This window comes from Heptranchias perlo, chromosome 20, assembly GCF_035084215.1.
Source record: "Heptranchias perlo isolate sHepPer1 chromosome 20, sHepPer1.hap1, whole genome shotgun sequence".
In the NCBI taxonomy this organism is placed as follows: Eukaryota; Metazoa; Chordata; class Chondrichthyes; order Hexanchiformes; family Hexanchidae; genus Heptranchias; species Heptranchias perlo.
The window spans coordinates 19107162-19122681 of NC_090344.1; the positions used below are offsets into that span (position 1 = coordinate 19107162).

General features: G+C 44.3%; 3 non-coding genes across 3 annotated transcripts; 1 reads left to right on the forward strand and 2 right to left on the reverse strand.

Moving 5' to 3' along the window:
* Positions 1 to 4019: 4019 nt before the first annotated feature.
* trnah-gug (transfer RNA histidin (anticodon GUG)) lies at positions 4020 to 4093 on the reverse strand. Its single transcript has one exon. It is a non-coding gene; the product is annotated as a tRNA-His (tRNA).
* Positions 4094 to 10342: 6249 nt separating this feature from the next.
* On the forward strand, positions 10343 to 10424 carry trnas-uga (transfer RNA serine (anticodon UGA)). Its single transcript has one exon. It is a non-coding gene; the product is annotated as a tRNA-Ser (tRNA).
* A 4259-nt stretch (positions 10425 to 14683) lies between these two features.
* On the reverse strand, positions 14684 to 14757 carry trnat-agu (transfer RNA threonine (anticodon AGU)). The gene has a single exon. It is a non-coding gene; the product is annotated as a tRNA-Thr (tRNA).
* Positions 14758 to 15520: the final 763 nt, after the last annotated feature.

The window sequence follows — 15520 nt, forward strand, 5'->3', positions numbered from 1 at the left end:
ACGTGTGTAAAACAAAGCTGATTTATTTAACAGATATCCAGAATATTAATCTCCAGCCCAGTTATAGGGTTATTAACATCAGAAGACACAAACCCCAAATGTCAGAATGAACATGGTTCAGTTCTGGATGGGATCAACAGCAGAATCCAACCCCTGCAGTCACTTTCGAACTCCCTGGTGTCTCAGCACGTGTGATGACTGAGTGAATCCCTTCCCACACACGGAATCATAGAATCATCGAAAGTTACAGAACAGAAGGAAGCCATTCGGCCTATCGTGTCTGTGCCTGCCGAAAAAGAGCTATCCAACTTAATCCTACTTTCCAACACTTGGTCCATAGCCCTGTAGGTTATGGCACTTCAGTTGCACATCCAAGTACTTTTCAAATGAGTTGAGGTTTTCTGCCTCGACCACCCTTTCAGACAGTGAGTTCCAGACCCCTAACACCCTGTCCGCTTCTGTGTATCCTGTTACTTTTTCACTGCTATCCGGAAGTCTATAAACAACTCCCACTAAAGTCTTGCATTCTGTTCTGTTACTCAATTCTACGCAAAGCGTTGCTACTGCGTGCTCACCTTTACTGATATCTCTTCTTTCCAATGCAGTAATAGTATCCCTCCTCAATATCGCTACTCCACCGGCTTTTCCAATGTCCCTATCCTTTCGAAACGGCCCATAACCTGAAATATTTATCTGCCAGACATGCCCAGTTTGTAGCCAGGTCTCAGTGATGAGCACTACGTCATGCACTATAAGCTGAATTTAAGCTACTAATTCACTTGTTTTATTACTTATGCTACGTACATTCGTGTACAGAACATTTAATTGGGCATTGGAACGTGTCGTACCCTTATGCCCTGATGTTGTGTTTAACACACTTGATAAATAAGATTGGTGAGCTGCAGACACAAATGGTAACATGGGATTATGTTATCGTGTCAATAATGGAGACCTGGCTCAAACAAGCGGCGGAATGGCCACTTAAATATTCCTGTCTACAACGTATTCAGGAAAGGCAGGGAAAGAATGTAGTGGGGGGTAGGGGGGTCAGAGGGGAGCAGGCACGATTGATCAAAAATACTGTTACAGCGGTAGAAAGGGTCGCCATGCTTAAGGGTTCAAAGGCAGAATATATTTGTTTAGAATTAAGGAACAATTGAGGAGCTATTACGCTGCTGGATGCATTCTATAGGCGACCAAATAGTGGGAAGGAGATAGAGGAGCAAATTGGCAGGCAAATCGCAGAAAGATGCAATAATTTTAGAGTAGTGATAAAAGGGAACTTCATTTATCCTAATATAGACTGGGAAATAGAAGTGCAAAAGTCAAAGAGGACGAGCAATTCCTGAAATGTGGACAAGAGATCTTTCTTAATCCGTATGTTTTCAGCCCAACGAGCAAGGAAGCAGTGTTGGATTTATTTAGGGGAAAGAAGTGGGGCAAGTGGAGCATGATTCAGTGGGGGAGCATTTGCAGCAGGTTTAGTGTAGTTATGGAAAATGCAAGGAAAAATCAGATATGAAAATACTCAACTGGGAAGAGCGAATTTCAGCGAGTTGAAAAGGGATCGGGTCCAGATGGATTGGAATCAAAGATTAGCAGGTAAAACAGTAAATGAGCAGTGGGAGGCTTTGAGTGAGGAGATATTTCTGGTCCAGACTGGATACATTCTTACTAGGGGAAAGATAGGGCATGGAAAACTAGAGCTCCCTGGATGACAACAGAGTATTTGAGACAGCATTTTGTACATTCTGAATAACAATGTCCGGACAGGTGTGTCCGCGGTTATCAAACACAACCTCGTCACCTCCACGCTGACAGATGTAAAGTGGCCACATTCTGCTTCAGTGAGATGAAATCCGAGAGCGGTTTCAAGGTCAATTGCAATTGCAAGCAGAATGCATTCAGAGGACGTGAGATCATTGAGATACCTCCAAACACCCTGCCAGTTTGAACAGCAGCTCAAGATCAAAAGTCGGGGGAAAAAAATGAGGGCTCGTCCGGGATTTAAACCCGGGATCTTTCACATATTTCAAGCAACAAACTCGAAGCGAGTATCATACCCCTAGACCAACGAGCCCGCTGAAAAAAAACGCAACAAGCAGTAGCTTCTGAGTATCAGCGGCCACTTTCCTCAAATCTCCCTTAAAGTACCGGAAATAAAAATGTGTCCGTACATTCGTGAAGAATTAGAAAGCCAATGGCTTCACTGTTGGGTTTTGTTTAGGGCTCCTGACGCTGATAAAGATGATTGGGGACAGTTGATGAGTTAATGGTTGTAAGGGCGCAGATACTCCGGTGTAACGGTGCAGATACTCCAGTGTGAGGATGCAGATACTCCGGTGTGAGGGTGCAGATACTCCGGTGTGAGGGTGCAGATCCTCCGGTGTGAGGGTGCAGATACTCCGGTGTGAGGGTGCAGATGCTCGGATTTAAGGGTGCAGATCCTCGGATGTGAGGATTTGTTGCCGCGACTGTAATGCGGTTTTATTTTTTTTTATTCGTTCACGGGATGTGGGCGTCGCTGGCAAGGCCGGCATTTATTGCCCATCCCTAATTGCCCTCGAGAAGGTGGTGGTGAGCCGCCTTCTTGAACCGCTGCAGTCCGTGTGGTGACGGTTCTCCCACAGTGCTGTTAGGAAGGGAGTTCCAGGATTTTGACCCAGCGACAATGAAGGAACGGCGATATATTTCCAAGTCGGGATGGTGTGTGACTTGGAGGGGAACGTGCAGGTGGTGTTGTTCCCATGCGCCTGCTGCCCTTGTCCTTCTAGGTGGTAGAGGTCGCGGGTTTGGGAGGTGCTGTCGAAGAAGCCTTGGCGAGTTGCTGCAGTGCATCCTGTGGATGGTGCACACTGCAGCCACAGTGCGCCGGTGGTGAAGGGAGTGAATGTTTCGGGTGGTGGATGGGGTGCCAATCAAGCGGGCTGCTTTATCTTGGATGGTGTCGAGCTTCTTGAGTGTTGTTGGAGCTGCACTCATCCAGGCAAGTGGAGAGTATTCCATCACACTCCTGACTTGTGCCTTGTAGATGGTGGAAAGGCTTTGGGGAGTCAGGAGGTGAGTCACTCGCCGCAGAATACCCAGCGTCTGACCTGCTCTCGTAGCCACAGTATTTATATGGCTGGTCCAGTTAAGTTTCTGGTCAATGGTGACCCCCAGGATGTTGATGGTGGGGGATTCGGCGATGGTAATGCCGTTGAATGTCAAGGGGAGGTGGTTAGACTCTCTCTTGTTGGAGATGGTCATTGCCTGGCACTTATCTGGCGCGAATGTTACTTGCCACTTATCAGCCCAAGCCTGGATGTTGTCCAGGTCTTGCTGCATGCGGGCTCGGACTGCTTTATTATCTGAGGGGTTGCGAATGGAACTGAACACTGTGCAGTCATCAGCGAACATCCCCATTTCTGACCTTATGATGGAGGGAAGGTCATTGATGAAGCAGCTGAAGATGGTTGGGCCTAGGACACTGCCCTGAGGAACTCCTGCAGCAATGCCCTGGGGCTGAGATGCTTGGCCTCCAACAACCACTACCATCTTCCTTTGTGCTAGGTATGACTCCAGCCACTGGAGAGTTTTCCCCCTGATTCCCAATGACTTCAATTTTACTGGGGCTCCTTGGTGCCACACTCGGTCAAATGCTGCCTTGATGTCAAGGGCAGGCACTCTCACCTCACCTTGAGAACTGTTGTTATTATCCAAGGCAGCGCTGCAGGATGCTTTCATGATCTCTCACAAATCAACTGAAACCGTTCGAAATGTGATCAGAATTTCGCGTTTCCAAAATAAAAGGGAGTGACATTCATTGTTAAAACAGTCTGGTGTCGCTCACTGCAGAAATATCCATGTCAGATCTTGTCTGTCAAGAAGAATTTAGATTTCGGCGAAGCCAATCACAAGTGAAATGGTGGAAGATCGGCCGTGCTCAACTGCCCATCGAAACCGGACATTTGTTTTGTGGCCAAAACATACATCAGAAACCAGGAAATGCGATACCATGAAGATAAAAGTTACCCCACCGTCCCTAGGTGGGCTCGAACCACCAACCTTTCGGTTCACAGCCGAACGCGCTAACCAATTGCGCCACAGAAACAGCACACGTGTTTTATTGAACCACTAAAAATTCAGGTTGCAGCGATCAATATAACCTCTCTCGAGTATCAGTTTACTTTTCAGAAATAAAGTGTGTGAAATTTGCACGAGTGAAAATTTGTGCTCTATTATTCCTGAACATTAAACTCACCTTACCATTAAACACCTGTATGTTGGAGGACTCCGTCCCCTCGTGGTCGAGAGGATTGATTTATCGAGCTGTGATTCGCCATTCTCTATTCCAGTAATATTCAGGTTTGCTGAAAATGAGATAAGATGAAATGATCAGGTCCAACGAGCAGGTCTGTGACACGACTCGGTGTTTACAAAGTTGTCTCCTACACTTACAGCGAAGCGGACGGCAGTTTTCACTCTTAAACCAGGTACGATGATGTTAGGAAAAAGTGTGGCCGAGAGATTCTCGATTTCAGCGCGGTGACACTGGGTCAGAGTAAAGTTCAGTTCATGCGATTGCGGAGTGGCGAGAAGGTGGATTTGAAACTTCTGTGCGGCTGCGCTGCGAGTTGTCCAGATCTGCTTGGAGCGATATTCACTTCAATTCTTCACTGACAGGGACAATTTGATTCTAAGTTTCATTTCTCTGCTGCTTGGTGAGATTTCAAAAGTTGCAAACGGCCCACACCGACCCCAAACTCGTCACTTCCACTCTGACAGATGTAACGCGGTCACACTCTTCACTTCATTGAGATGAAAGCCGGGAGCGATTTCACATTCGAATGCAATGGCGAACAAAACTCATTCCAAGAAATTTTCGTTCACCTGAGGAAGGAGGAAGCCTCCGAAAGCTTGTGAATTTAAAATAAAATTGCTGGACTATAACTTGGTGTTGTAAAATTGTTTACAATTGTCAACCCCAGTCCATCACCGGCATCTCCACATCATTCCAAGAATGTGCAGGTCATTGAGGTGCCTTTAAATTCCTGATTGTTTGAACTGAACTTCTTCCCAAAGCGTTTGTGATTCACGTGGAGCGATTTGGGGACTTCATTTCACTCTTTGCAAAAGTTTCAACCGCAGGTCAAAATCAAATGTCGAGGGCAGAATGAGACACCTTCCTAAAATTTGAGAACCAGGGAAGCAGACTTTAGAGCAAGGTTCTGTTTATTGAGAAAAAGCAGATAAAATATTCATTCCGGAACGATCCAGAATCCGATCAGCTCGAAAAGTAACGGTTACCCCGTGATTTGAACACGCAGCCTTCTGGTGACGCAATAATTCATGAAGACAGAAGCAGGAAGTTGAAAAGTGGGAATTGATAGATTCAGTGAGTGGGCAAAACTGCGGCAAATAGAGTTCAATGTGGGGGAGAGCGAGGTCATCCACTTTAAATCTAAGAAAGATAAATCAGAATGTTTTCTATATGGTGAGAAAGTGGGAACTGTGGAGGAGCAGAGAGATTTAGGGGTCCAAGTACAGAAAGCGCTACCAACTGGCGTACAGTACAGAATTCAATTAAAATGTCCAATGGACCGTCAGTACGGCCGGTTAACTCAGTTGCTTAGAGTATGTTGTAACGCTTTAATCACGGATTCGATTCTTATAATTTAATTTATTTATTTCGGCTTTTTATAACTTTTAAAATCGAAGCTTACAAAAAAATATATAAAGACAGAATCGAGGAGACAGTTTTTTGAATAATATCCATTGTCACTTTGCCTCAGGACCGGAGAAACATGTCTTTCTTTTTATTCGGGTTTTTTTTAGCAACTGACCCTGTAGTGCAATGGCTAGTGTGTTGGATTTCCACTTGTTTTGTTTGATAAGCCATTCAAAGGCTGTGGATTCTAATTGGAAAGGCGTTGGATTTTAGTTCGGGAGCTGGGAAGTGAAATTTTGCAGCAAATCCGCAGCAGGATCATTGATGTCCGTCAAGGATGTGAAACTGCCCCCCACACTTCGTCTTACACAAGTGGCTCCAGTCACACCCGAATTCATGATTCTTAAACCATTCTGAGCTGGATTGGCGAAACACTCTCAAGAAGGAGACTCAACATCTGCTCAGACCGAAAGTCAATCTGCTGGTCTTCCGGCTCTGTCAGACTGCATGTTCCTTCAGACAGTTTTCTAACTGGACACATACATCCTGCTGCCGTGTGAGCATTGGTGCTTCAGGGGTAGAATTCTTGTTTGCAGTAATTCTATTCCTGTAAAACTAGCTCCTGAAGTGTAGGATGGAAAGTATCCTGGCTGAGCGGCCTCTGGCGCTGGTTTAAAGCTCCAGTTCAATCCCACGATTTGAAGATGGATCAAAATCATAGTTTGGGTCTCGAAAACCGCAGCCTCCCTCCTGTAAACAAGTAATACTAAACATCACATCTGTTATTGCAACAGCGTAGACCAGAGGAATCACATGGCAATTCAGATAAGTAGATGTATTTTGGAAAACATCAATTCTACCTTCAACTCCGGTCGAAATGTTCACAAACAAAAGGATTGCTTGATCGAGTTGAGACTCGAATTAACAACCCCGGCATTTCCCGAGCCTGTAACTCATATCAGGACCGATTGCGCCGCTGGAGCCCGGTCACTCTGATCACCTGTCCCACTCTGCTGGAAAGAATCTTAAGGTGAGATGTCCTTACCAATGGAAACGTGTCCTGTCCCCGTGATGAAACTAATATCTGCACTTTCACTTTCAGCTTCTTTCACATCTTCTGCTCCAAAGCTCTAAAATCGGGTTTTCCGTGAACAGGTCAAAATTGACATTTGCAGAAATTCTGTCAGTGGTAAAATTCGAATCGAGAAACGCCCCAAACATTGAAACCAGCGATTTAAACCACCAGCTCACACTTCCACAAAACAAGGCCTGTCTTTAAAGGTCTGTTTAATGATCAAATAAATTAATTGAAGCTAATTGACCGTATTTGCCGGGTGCTGGGGTTGTTCCCCTTCGAGCAGAGAAGGTTCAGATGAGATTTGATAGAAGTGTTCAAAATCATGAAGGGTTTAGATAAAGTAAATCAAGGGAAGCTGTTTTAATTGGCGAAATGGTCGGAAACCAGAGGTCACTAATTTGAGGTGATTGCAAAAGAACCAAAGGCGATATGAGGAAAAACTTAATTGCGAAGCGAGTAGTTCTGATCTGGAATGCGCTGCTTGAAAGGGTGGTGGAAGCAGATTCAATCGTGACTTAAAAAAAGAATTTCAAGGGGAAAAATGCAGAGCACCGGGAAAGGGCCGGGGAATGGGACTAATTGGATAGATCTTACAAAAAGCAGGCACGGGCTCGATGAGCCGAATAGCCTCCTTCTGTGCTGTAACTATTCTATGATTCGATGGACAGAAGCGGTCTGAATGAATGGGCGATCGGTTGTGGGTAGCAGGGAAATTTTCGACTGGTTGTCCGGTTGTGTTACTGACGGCTCCTTGTTCTCGGATTATGGTTTTCATTTTGGGCGTTTCACTGATTGATATGTGAGAGGTTGGGGGTTTAAATCCCAGAACCCTCCTGTTTCACTATTTCCAATGAAGATTCACTTATTTATTTCTCACATTTTTTCAGCGTTGCAGAAAGCAGGATTGATTTAATCCTCGAGCATATTTGAGGACAAGGGGCCTGAATGCAGCCGGTTTATCGACGCAACACACACGGAGAGAGTAAAATGCCTCACGGCGGTGTGCAGATTGAAACTAAAGGTGAATTTATCCCAATTCCGGCGATCTCAGAGGTGCAGAATTAAAATGCTCCTCAATTGGTCGGGAATACGAACCCTGTTCCCTCGCGTGGTAAGTGCAAATTCTACCAGTGAAACAGCAACGTTTTCATGGCATCGGGCTCTCCGTGTCCAGTTGGAAACCTGTTTGAAACAACATATAATTTCACAAATCTCCTCTGAGTACCTTGCGCATTCTGATTTACAGCCGTGCATTACTAGCACTCGCTGCTTGTGATGGCCGAATGGTTAAGCCGTTACATCTAAAACTCGACAGGGTCTTTTGGTGAAACATTGGAATCCTGCTCGCGGCGCTATTGTTTACAGTTTTGTTCAATGCTCAAAAAAAATATGAACTGGAGATAACGGACCGCATTTCCTTCTCTCACAGAGATCCTCTACCGCGGCAGAGCCTTTTAATTGGAAGCCCAGTGGTCTCTTGCAAAATTTCAAGGTGCTTGAAGGAAATTTCACAATAATCCACAACTGGAGAATTGTGTCCAATTCTGGGTACCATACTTTAGGAAGGATGTGAAGGCCATAGAGAGAATGCAGAAAAGATTTACTGGAATGGTTCCAGGGATGAGGGACTTCAGTTACGTGTATAGACTGGAGAAGCTGGGGTTGTTCTCCTTCGGGCAGGAAGGTTGAGAGGAGATTTGATAGAAGTGTTTAAAATCATGACGGGTTTAGATAGAGTAAATGAAGAGAAACTGCTCCCTTGGAGGAAGAATCGAGAACCAGAGGACGCAGATTTACGGTGGTTGACAAAAGAACCAAAGGCGATATGAGGAAAAACGTTTTAAATCAGCGAGTAGTTATAGTCTGGAATGCATCTCCTGAAAGGGTGGTGGAAGCAGATTTAATCGTGAATTTCTAAAATGAATTGGATAAGTATTTGAAGGAAAATTATTTGCGGGTCTACAGGGAAAGAACGGGGGAATGAGACTAACTGGATTTCTCTTAAAGAGAGCCGGGGCAGGCACAATGGGCCGAATGGCCTCCTTCTGTGCAGTAACGATTCTATGAGTGTATGATTCCATCTCTCTAAAGCTTCATTTCAAATTCTGCTAACTTGGTATTCAGGCTTTTTTTTCTATACTTTTATCTCTCTATCTCTCTCTGTCTCTGTCCCTCTCTGTTTTCCCCTGATGGACTTCTCAGGCTTCCTTGAACGGCCAAAGCTCATCGAACCTGCGACACCAGCAGAGAACGGTAAAGATCGAAAGAATGAGACGGTTGGAAAAGTAAAGGACCAACCCAGATGATGAATTCGTAGCCAATGTTCACATATTGATGTCTCTTCGTCCTCAGAGTGAAATCATCAGTACTTTTAGCCCAGTATAAAAACAAAGTCTTGTATTTATAAAGCGCTTTTCACGACCTCAAGACGTCCCAAAGCGCTATACAGCCAATGAAGTATTTTTGAAGTGTAGTCACTGTTATACTTGTGGGAGAGTGGATAATCTGCGGATGCCGAGACAGACAACAATGTAGCTTTAGAGCAATTAATTCTGCAAAGTCTCACTTGATAATACAAGTCGCACATTCAAAACGAATGTGTCAAAGAGAGGCTAATATTGTTCATATGAAATCGTTAGAATACAACTTGACATTGCTGTACATCGGATTAGAAAACGTGATTGGATGGAGCGGTCGGCTGTGGATGGCACCGAATTCTGCATTGGTTGCACCCCTCTGTTATCAGTGGCTCGTTGGTCTTCGGGTATGATTCTCGCTTTGGGTGTTTGCTGATTGTTATGTGAGAGATCCCGGACGAACCCTGCAGTGTTACCATTTTTATTGCAAAATCACTAATTGACTTCTCACGTCTTGTCAACGGTGTGGTCGGCAGGATTGTCTTAATTCCAGTGCATGGAGGACAGAATGCAGAGGTTCTGTCGACGATAACACACATGGAGAAAGGAAAATATCACAAGATGGTGTTCAAATTCAAGTTGAATGCAAATGTATCCCAATTCACTCGACCTCATGAATGGAGAATGAAAAATGCTCCTCCATTGGGTGGTGATCGAACCCGCGCCTCGCGCGCAGAAAGCAAGAATTTTATAACTGAAATAACAAAGTCCGCACAGCAGCCGGCGGCACGTGTTCAGTTCGAAACCTGTCAAAAAGAACATACAGTCTCAGAGTTCTCCTGTCATAACCTTCTTCATTCTCTTCTGCAGCCGTGTCGGATTTGTCGCTTGCAGCTGCGATGACCCAATCATTGAGAAGCAGGACTTGCAATGTGATTTTCCAACCCAGCTTCGACGCAACACACGTGGAGAATAGAAAATGTCTCGAAATGGTGCGCAGATTGAAGCTGAGGGCGATTGTCGCACAATTCACGCGATCGTATGAATGGAGAATGAAAATAATCCTAAACGAACCGGAAATCGAACCCCGGTTTCTCACGTGATAAATGAGAATTCTATCACCGAGACAGCAAAGTCAGCACATTAACAAGCTGCAAGTTTCCAGTTGGAAACCTGTCTGAGAGAACAAAGTGTCACAGATCTCGTGTGATAACCCTCCGCATTCTGATTTATAGCTGTGCATGATCGATATTTGCCGCTGCGATGGCCGAGTGGTTAAGGCGTTGGACTTGAAATCCAATGGGGTTTCCCTGCACAGGTGCGAATCCTGTTCGAAGCTCTACTTTTTAAAGTTTGTTCAGTGTTCAAATGAATATGAACTTGAACGAACGGACCTTGTTCGCTCCCTCAGAGAGGTGCTCCATCGCCAACGACGCTTTTACCTCGGAGCCCAATGATCTCTTGCAAAATTGCAAGACACGTGAAGGAATCTCTCCCAAGCTCCATTCTAAATTCTGCTCGTTCGCAGAACTTGACATTTATACAATTTTTTTCTATGTTTTAATCTCTCCCTGTCTCTGTCTCTTGACTTTGCCTGTTTTCTCCTGATGGACTTCTCAGGCATCGTGAACAGCGAAGAATGATGGAACCTGCAACACCAGCAGAGAAGGGGAAAGATGGAAAGACTGAGACGGTAGGAAAAGAAATGGTGCAACCCAGCTGATGAATTCGTAATTAATGTCCACACATTTATGTTTCTTCCCCTCACAATGAAAAAATCAGCAATTTGAGTACAGTACACTTATGGTAGAGTGTATAATATGCGGATGTTGAGACCGACAATCGAACCTTTGCCGTGGTGATGAAAGCGCCGAATCCTAAACACTAAACCCCAAGGAAACGCTGAAAATTCTTTGCTGCGAACAAGCAGAGCAACGCGGCCTTTCCTACTTGGCCCTTTGTAATTCAGGTCATTTTCCTGCCAGACAAACTGCTCGCACAAAATGGCATTTTCTGTTCGAAATAATATCGCGACAGAGGTGATGTTCAGGCAATGACATCACCAAGTGCAAGTAGGCATGTACATGAAATGGAAAGTGAGGTAAAATACGACCACAAGCTGCTGATGGACATGTTTCCATTTCCAAAATTCACGCACTGAATGCAGCTCCTTGGAAAACTGCAAAGCCACGCAGGTCCATCATGATTCGTTTGAAGCAACTGACAGTTTAAAGTGGCATCTCCTGCTGCTTCTGTGGGGAGTGAGAGAGAGGCACTGTCGGTATTTGCGTGCAGTTTGATTTTGCACAGAACTGCACAGAGAAACAGCAAATATACCGGGGCTGTGAGATGTTCTATATTATTCATATTTAGCCACAGGAATATCCGCAGTCAGAAGCTGAAAAGAAGGAGAGATAAGCGGCCTGAGAATAAACACAGAGCTGAATGAATCATGAAAGATCGAAAGAAAAACGAATGTCATCAGTTCCACTTTGTCTCGTGCGCAATCTTGGGAGTTCCCCAATGGCCTGGTGGTGAGAATTCGGTCCTCTCACCGCCGCGAGGTTCGATTCCCAGTCAGGGAATTAACTTTAAAAAGAGTGATGAACTTATTAAATTAATTACATGAAGCGAATTGAATCCTGTTCGGAGTTGAATCCCTGTTTTAATCACCATGAATCAATCGATAACTTTCTATTTCAGACTGATGGCGATGTTGACGTGGTTACCGAGAGACAGTCAAAACTTAATAAGATTTTTATGCTTTGAATGTGATGAATTTTTTTCATTTTATAGACTGCATCTTAAGAGTGGGATTAAAAACGCAGTGGAGTCGTTGTTAAATTTAACATTAACTGGCAATTGTCGCTCTTTATCACAGGAGCGCCCGAACTGGTTCTCCGATCAAGATGAAAGTAACGCAACGAGGAACATCTGATACAACACGAAAGGCATCGGGCTATGACAAAAATCCCCACCTTTTTGCTTTTCCAAAATAAAGGGTGTGAAATTTATTCTCTGAACATAGGAACAGTCTGGTCTCACTCACGACAGAAATCTCCATGTCACAGCGAACCAGCTCTCCTGCTGCAAATGCGGCCTCCCTTCGGGCCTTTCGGGGGCTTGTCTGTCAAGGAGAATTGTAATTTCCGTGAAGCCAATGTTCCATTCCTTTATATGATTCATGTGCCTGATTTCCGACCGCAGGGTAAATGGTAGAATATCAGCCCTGCTCAGCTGGCAATGATTCTTGATTCCAAAACATGCGTTGAAACCCTGGAACTTTGAGGCAATGAATCCTGAGAATAAAATAAGGGCTCGAACAATCAAACTTTCACGCTAACGGATAACACCACCGAGAACAGGTGAAGAGGTCACCTGCTAAACCAATAATTCACTGGGCTAAACTTTGAGTTTGTAGCGACCAATATAACAACTGTCTACAGTCAGTGAAAAATGAATGGTTGAAACTTGCAGGAGTAAAAATCCAACAAGCCGGTCTTCAATCTTAAACCAGCAACTATGAAGAAAAACACGCCGCACAAATACTCGATTTCAGTGCGGTGACACTGGGCCAGAGTAAAGCTCAGTTAATATGATTGCCGAGTGGCTGGAGGGTGGATTTTGAACTCCTGACCAATTGCACCACGCATTTTCCAGATCTGCTTGGAGCACCAATCCCTTCACTTCATCACTTACAGGGACAATTCGATTCTCGGTTTCTTTTCCCTGACGATTGATGAAATTTTACAAATTGGAAGCGATCAATATCAAAGCTAAACACGCGACCGCCATGCTCACAGATACAAAGCGGCCACACTCTGCTTCAGTGAGATGAACGTCAAGGGCGATTTCATGGTCGAATGTAATGGCTAACAAAATTCATTCAACGAAAGTTCAGGTCTTTGAGGTGCCTTTAAAGTCCTGATTGTTTCCATTGAACTTCTTCCCAAAGCGTTTGAGATTCATGTGGGACGATTTGGGGACGTTATTTCCTTTTATGCAAAAGTTTCAACTGCAGTTCAAGATCACAATTCCTGGGACCACAGTTGTTCACAATTTATCGGTGCTGGGACCACTGCTGTTCACAATTTGTCGGTGCTGGGACCACTGTTCACAATTTATCGGTGCTGGGACCACTGTTCACAATTTATCGGTGCTGGGACCACTGCTGTTCACAATTTATCGGTGCTGGGACCACTGTGCACAATTTATCGGTGCTGGGACCACTGCTGTTCACAATTTATCGGTGCTAGGACCACTGTTGTTCAAAATTTACATTCATGATTTGGACACGGGAATCGGAAATACAATTTCAAAATTTAGGGAGGACTCCTAATTGCGAGCTGTCGTTAATACAAAGGAAAAATGCGCAAAAATAAAGGAAGACATTAGTAAAATTGCAGAATGGGAGTGCAAATGGCAAATTAATGACAATATTTGTTGTGTACTCCCTTGCCTTTTTGCCCCCCCCCCCCCCGACTAAATGCATTACCTCACACTTCTTCAGATTGAATTGCATTTGCCACTTTTCTATCCACCTGTCCGCTCTATGGATATCTTCCTGCAGTCGACAGCTTTCCTCCTCACTATCAACCACAGGAACAATTTTTGTATCATCTGCAAATTTCTTAATCATGCCCCCTACATTTAAGTCTAAATCAATGATCTGTACCACGAAATGCAGGGACCTAGTACGAAGCCGCATGGAACCCCACTCGAAGCAGCCTTCCAGTCACAAAAGCACCAGTCGATCACAACCGCCTGGTTCCTGCCACTCAGCCAAATTTGGATTCAACTTGCCAATGTCCCTTGGATCCAATGGGCTTTTACATTTTTGACCAATCTGCCATGTAGGACTTTGCCAAAAGCCTCGCTAAAATCCATGTTGACTCCATCAATCGCGCTACCCTCATCGATCCTCCTTGATACCTCCTCAAATAATTCAATTCAAACGACCATCCCTTAACAAATCCACGCTGACTGTCCTTGATTAATCCGTGCCTTTCTAAATGACGATTCATACTTTCCGTCAGAATTGTGCTCAATAATTTACCCACCATCGAGTTTAGGCTGACTGGCCTGTATTTACTCGATCTATCTCTTTTTACCTTTTTAAACAATGGTACAACGTTAGCAATCCTCAAATCCTTCAGCACGACACCTTTTGCCAGGGTGGATTGGAAAATGATGGTCAGAGCCTCCGCTTTTTCCTTCCTTGCTTCTGTTAACATCCTGGGTATATTTCATCTGGGCCTGGAGATTCAGGTGGAGCGATTTGAGGACTTATTTTTCCTATTTGCAAACGTTTGTACCGCAGGTCAAGATCACAAGTCGAGGTCCAAATTTGGACGAGTTCCGACTTTGAACCTCAAATCGTGAATTATGCCCCCACCACAACGAGCCCAGAAACAAGAACGTGTCCTTAAATTAACGTGTGGCAGACACATTATATGAGAGGTCTGTCTGGACAATGAAAGGGCGTTTTTGAACAGTCATCTTGCAATCCGTTTCCTCCTGAAACCTGAAAAAAGACAAACACCACAGTGTTATTTTGTCGCTTAATTCCACAAATTAGGTAAAATAATAAGCTGTACAAGGCACTGCTGGGAGTTGAACCCAGGATCTCCTGTTTACTAGATAGATGCTTTAACCAGCTAAGCCACAGCGCCAAGTGATGATGCAGTAGCCCCACCTCCTCGCACTAATATCTATCAGCGACACTTCACTGTTGGGGGTTCAGGCCGTTTCATCTCTGTCCATTTCGCTTGTCCGTTTGCCTGTGCATTCCGACACTGACTGGATTTCTCGCTGTGTTTATCTTTGTGTATCCATCAGTGCGTTGATACACGGATGATTATGTGTGATTGTATTTGTTACATTACATAAATTAGGGCTTCAGACAATTCTCGCTCTGACATTGGAGAACTATTGAGCCGAACTTTCCAGCGAAGTGTTGTTTATCGTGGTGCTGAAACTAAAAAATCGTAAGAGGAGCAAAAAAGGAAAAGGAGAAAAACTTGTGTGGGAAAATGAGGACAACTCTCAAGGTTTTTACAAGTATATTAAGAGAAAGAAAGGAGGCTCAGAGTAACTTGGGCCGCTTAAAAACAGATGGAGGTGATATTGTAATTGAAAATCAGGAAATGGCAGTTGCTCAATTTTTACTTTGCATCAGTTGTCACAGAAATGGATGAGGATAACATCCCAGAGACACGAGGAAAACTGTTTAATAAATCACGGGGATTCGTATTATTAAAATAACGGCAATGGAGAAAATAATTAGGCTAAAGATAGACAAATCTCCAGGACCTGATGTTCACCATCCCAGGGATTAAAAGGAACAGGTGAGGAAATTGTGCATGCTTTCGTCATGATTGATCAAAACTCTCTTGATTCGGGAATTGTTATTTAACGAAGAGCATCTGGATTGGA